This window comes from Rhinopithecus bieti, unplaced genomic scaffold (genome assembly GCF_001698545.2).
Source record: "Rhinopithecus bieti isolate Rb0 unplaced genomic scaffold, ASM169854v2 scaffold_69431, whole genome shotgun sequence".
Lineage (NCBI taxonomy): Eukaryota > Metazoa > Chordata > Mammalia > Primates > Cercopithecidae > Rhinopithecus > Rhinopithecus bieti.
The window spans coordinates 20921-27262 of NW_016825960.1; positions in this window are offsets into that span (position 1 = coordinate 20921).

Genomic DNA, 6342 nt, shown 5'->3' on the forward strand with positions numbered 1-6342 from the left:
CTAAAACAGGAAAAAAGAGAAAAAAGAACCAAAGGAAAAAATGTTGAATAACAAGAATATTTCCTTTAAAAAGGAAGAAACATTATCCAACAAAAAGGAGACATATACTTTTTATTTTTTTTTTTCTTTTTGATTTGATGAAACACTTATTTTGCTGTCTTAATAACAACAAAAAACAGGATAGGCAGGGGAGTCCAGAGGCTCAGAACTGAAGCAGCTCTATAAATAATGAAGTAGTACAATGATGTGACTGGCAAAGAAAATGGACTACAACAAAATTTTACAAACATCTGCATGTTGTAATGTTTAATACACAAAATATCCAAACATACAAAGCCTGAGTTTCTTCCCCGCAGGTTTATGATAAACTATCAACCCTTCATTTATGCATTTCCTTTTTTTTTAAATTTGGTAGAAATGGGGTTTGCTATATTGCCCAGACTGGTCTTGAAACTCCATCAGCTTCAATGCATTCCTCCCACCTCGGCCTCCAAGTCTGGCATTACAGTGTGAGCCACTGCCACTTGGCCTTAATGCATTTACTCTTTGTATAAGCCTCGTTTAAAGTAAACACTATACAAGAACATTTACATGCTGAGTTACCATTGATGATTTTTAGTTTTTTATCTCAACTAGTGACTTGCCTTTTTACCCATACTTATACCATGATACCTTTTTAAGTGGTACATTTTTCAATATATTATTTTAAATCTTGATTTTTAACTGAATCTTCTTGCTATAGACATAATGGCTAATTGACAGTTGAAAGCATGGTATGGTAACTAACATTGTACTGTTTAAACTAATTCACATTTGTAACCACATTACCAAAACAACACATATACCCATAATATATACATTATGATTGTCCAATTAAAAACAATATCAATAAAATTTAAATTTATATTGGAAAAACCAAGGTCCTAGAAAGCCAATCTTAAACCAACAACAGCATGCCATCTGACCAGATTCTATCTCCCAACTTTATTGGGATGGTAAGGACAAGAATATAGTAAACAAGATGGTCCGAAATATACCTATTTATGCTATCTCCCTATTGGTTTTAATTCTGGCCCTCTAAAAGTGCAGAGAATAGTTTTCAATTTCCTCTTCTACATATTAGCTCTTTAAAAATTGTAAGATAGGACTGTGACTTCTTTTCTTCTTTGCCCCAAGCCTTCTCTTTCTAGTGTAAGCAACTAGATCTTTACTATCTTGGTTCATCCTCAACACGCCATCTAATTAATTGGTATTGTACCTGATGTTATCTACTTTTAAAATATAGTCCAGATCAGACCTTGTTGAGTAAGCCATGTTTGTTCATACAATGAAATATTTATATGGCAATAAATGTATGAATAGTTTCTTGCATAGAATGGGTGGATCTCAGCGATATAATGTTGAGTGAAAGAAGCCAGACACAGAATAATAGATCTTGATTACATATATGTAAAAGTCAAAAAACAGCAAAACTAAGTCAGGGCATATTGGTTCATCATGGCCTGGGCAACAGAGCAGACCCGTACTCAAATTTAAAAAAAACAAAACAGTAAAACTAAGCCACTAATGTTCAGGATGCATGTGTAGGGTGCGAAAAAGCATTTAAAAAAAAAAGGGCATGATTCTCCTAAAAGTCAGTAATGATTACTTAGGTGGAAGGGAAAGGCACTTACTGGTGGCAGGGAATTCTGGGCTGCTGGAGATGTTCCTTTTTCATGACTGGGTGCTGTTACATGGCTGGTTTGATTCCTGGGTAACATTGAGTATGTATTTGTGTGCTCACTTTTTCTGTATGTGTTATTCTTTACAATGTAAAAGGTTTAAAGCCAGGCACCATTGGCTCACATCTGTTAATCCCAAGCACTTTGGGGAAGCGGAGGGCGGGGGGGTCCCACTTGAGTCAGAGAGTTCTTTGGGGTCCTTCTTTATTCTTTTTTGTTGTTTTTTTTTATTGCAGCACCTTTGTTCCTCCCTATCTAAATCCAATTTCTCATGTTCACTTGATCTCCGTTGTGCTTGTGTGTACCCTGTTCTGATTCAATCTCCGCTCGCTAACCTCATGTGATAGTGATGACAGGCCTTGACGTCTGAACTCCTGCGTGTGGAAAGTGTTGGACCGAGTTCGCCAGTGAAGCCAAAGATTCCTAGCACTGCATTAGCACTGTGCTTAGTGCTCTCAATACGAGTGAGACTCTTACCAGTGTCTCCAAAAACAAATGCTTAACCAGAAAAGCACAACAAGTAACTCTGTGTTAAAAAGGTTATGAAAATAACAGACTGCTGTTGTTTAAAGAAAACCCATATCGCTTGCACATCTTCATGTATCGTCACTGTTTCTCAAAGATTGTCCAAATCAATAGAGAATCAGTAGTTGGTCATTCTATATAAGTTGGTATTCGGTCTTAAACTTTCAAAGTGCTCTACTAGGTATTAGGTAAATAGTTTATTATTAATAAAATCTCTTATTTAAGTGGTTCGCAGAAAAAAATCAACCATAAGGGTACCCTTTATCAATCTAAATATAATTAGGTTGGGCCACCACAGAGGCGCGTAATAGGATTGCGACTCACAAGTACTGTAATCCCCAGCATTCTGGAGCTGAGGCAGGCAGATACCTGAGAATCTCCGGTAGTTCGAGATCCAGCCTGATAGTCCACATGGTGAAACTACTCCACCTCATCTCTACTAAACATTATTATAATCCAAAAACTAGCCTGAAAAGAATGACGTGAGTGGAACTGACACCTGTATATCTTCCTAGAACTTAGCCATCGCGCAGGCTGGAGGCATGTCTAGGTGTGATTCGCCTGAACAGCCGGCTGGACAGAAAGTACTGTCCAAGTGAGCCGACACGGTTACTCTCCTCGCACCCTAGTGCACTAATCCAAGCCCATTGGGCAGAACATAATGCGAGACCACTGATCCAAAATAATTAGAAAATTTCACCAAAACAAAAAAAGAAAATAAAATACTCTAGTTACTGGCTGGGCACGATGGTTTACCTGTAATCCCAGCGTTTTGGGACAGAGGCTGAAGGATTGCCTAAGGCCAGGAGTTTGACACTAGCCTAGGCAACATAGCGAGACCCTGTCTGTACAAAAACATTTTAAAAAATTATCCAGGAGTGGTGGTGCATGCCTGTAGTCCCAGTTACTTGGGAGGCTGAGGTGGGAGGATAGCTTGAGCCCAGGGGTTTGAGGCTGCAGTGAGCTGTGATCATGCCGCTGCACTCCAGCCTGGGTGATAGAGGGAGACCCCCAACTCTTAAAATAATTGGTTACGTATTGGGTACAGTGTATACTGCTTGGGTGACGGGTGCACTGAAATCCCAGAATTCACCATTAAATAACTCATCCACGTAACCAAAAACTATTGAAATAAAATTAGTTACAAAGATTTTGGATACATGGCATAGTAAAAGGGAGAAAGGGAGTGGGACAAAAGGAAGAAGAGTGATACCCAAAAATCAGAAACTAATAGTCCTGAGGTAGAGCCCACAAGCTTGTAACTTTTGTTGCACTGTTAGAGACATTATCACAATCAGTCTAGGTCTGCCCAAGTGTTATACCACCTTGATTAGGACTGAAAATACTATTGCTATCACTACAACTCCTGCCAGCAACTGACACCCATTAGAGCCAAAAGCACTAAAAAGTTATAATCGATAAGCATCTCTAAAATTGATAATAATGGTCACTAGCTCCTTGTGTTGTTGAAATTAAATAAGTTAATGCATGTGAAATGTTTAGAATGGATGCTGACCCACAGAAGACAAAATAAATGTTAGTTACTATTATTGTTACACGGATGATCTTTTAAAAAGTATTTATTGAATACTTACTATTTGCCAGAAACTGTGCTAGATGCCTAGGGTTGTCATGAGAATGAATTAAGAGAATGCGTGTAGAGCAATCAGCACGGTACCCCCTCGTGTGGAAATAAGCAGAAGCCAAGAGATCTATTGAGTAGAGAACGCACCCTGCTGGTTGGTAGGGGTAAGGAAGCGGAAAAGATCATTTTTTAAAAAGACATGAGTTTAAAGGTGGGATACCACTTATAAGATGACCTTGAGCAAATTACTTAGCCTCTAGCAGTCTCATTGCTATATTGCCCAGACTGGTCTTGAACTCATCAGCTCAAGCAATCCTCCCACCTCGGCCTCCCAAAGTGCTGGCATTACAAGTGTGAGCCACTGCACTTGGCCTTAATGCATTTACTTTTATAAGCCTCTGTTTAGAAGTAAACACTATACAAGAACATACATGCTGGTATGTTACCATGATAATTTTAGTTTTTATCTCAAACTAGTGACTTGCCTTTTTACCCATACTTATACACATGTAATACCTTTCTAGTGGTACATTTTATTCAATATATATATTTTAAATCTTGATTTTAACTGAATCTTTTAGTGCTATGACATAATGGGCTTAATTGAACAGTTGAAGCATGGTATGGTAACTACATTGTACTGTTTAAACTAATTCACATTGTACACATATACCAAAACAACACATTATACCCCATAAATATATACATTATGATTTGTCAATTAAAAACAATATCAATAAAATTTAAATTTATATGGAAAAACAAAGGTCCTAGAAAAGCCAATCTTAAAACAACAACAGCATGCCTATCTGACCAGATTTATCTCCAACTTTATGGGATGGTAAGGACAAGAATATAGTAAACAAGATGGCCGAAATATACCTATTTATGCTATCTCCCTATTGGTTCTAATTCTGCCCTCTAAAAGTGCAGAGAATAGTTTCAATTCCTCTTCTACATAATAGCTCTTTAAAAATTGTAAGATAGCTGTGACTTCTTTTCTTCTTTGCCCCAAGCCTTCTCTTTCTAGTGTAAGCAACTAGATCTTTACTATCTTGGTCATCCTCAACAAGCCATCTAATTAATTGGTATTGTACCTGATGTTATCTACTTTTAAAATATAGTCTCAGATCAGACCTTGTTGAGTAGCCATGTTTGTTCATACAATGAAATATTATATGGCAATAAAATGTATGAATAGTTTCTTGCATAGGAATGGGTGGATCTCAGCGATATAATGTTGAGTGAAAGAAGCCAGACACAGAATAATAGATCTTGATTACATATATGTAAAAGTTCAAAAAACAGCAAAACTAAGTCAGGGCATATTGGTTCATCATGCCTGGGCAACAGAGCAAGACCCTGTCTCAAATTTAAAAAAAAAACAAAACAGTAAAACTAAGCCACTAATGTTCAGGGATGCATGTGTAGGTGGAAAAGCTATTTAAAAAAAAAAGGGCATGATTCTCCTAAAAGTCAGGTTAATGATTACTTAGGTGGAAGAGAAAGGCCTTACTGGTTGGCAGGGGAATTCTGGGCTGCTGGAGATGTTCTTTTTCATGACCTGGGTGCTGGTTACATGGCTGTTTGATTCCTGGTAAACCATTGAGTTATGTATTTGTGTGCTCACTTTTCTGTATGTGTTATTCTTTACAATGTAAAAGGTTTAAAGGCCAGGCACAGTGGCTCACATCTGTAATCCCAGCACTTTGGGAGGCGGAGGCGGGGGGGTCACTTGAGCTCAGGAGTTCGAGACCACCCTGGCAAACATAGTGAGACCTCGTCTCTACTAAAAATACAAAAAATTATCCCCGTGTGTGGCGCATGCATGTAATCCCAGCTACTCAGGAAGCTGAGGCACAAGAATTGCTTGAACCTGGGAAGTGGAGGTTGCAGTGAGCCAAGATCATGCCACTGCATTCTAGCCTGAGTGACAAGAGTGAGACTCTGTCTCCAAAAACAAACAAACAAAAAAACCCAAAAAACCCAAAGCTTTAAAAAAGTACAGTGCTTTGTTGTTTTCAACCCTCTGTTGCTATTCTTGTAATCGTCACTGTTTCTCAAAGATTGTCAATAGAGAATCAGTAGTTTCATCTTTAAGTTCTTTTAGGTCTTATTCAAAGTCCAGCTAGGTAAAGAGAAATTACTCTTGGTGTTTCAAAAGGGAATTTAATAAAAGAATTAGTTGGCCGGGCGCAGTGGCTCACAACTGTAATCCCAGCATTCTGGGAGGCTGAGGCAGGCAGATCACCTGAGATCAGGAGTTCGAGACCAGCCTGACCAACATGGTGAAACCCCATCTCTACTAAAAATACAAAAACTAGCTGGGCGTGGTGGCATGCACCTGTAATTCCAGCTACTCGGGAGGCTGGGGCAGGAGAATCGCTTGAACCCGGGCGGCGGAAGTTGCAGTGAGCCGAGATTGCACCACTGCACTCCAGCCCGGGAGACAAAATGAGACACTGTCTCAAAAAAAAAAAAAAAAAAAAAAAAAAAAAATTTTTTCTGGGG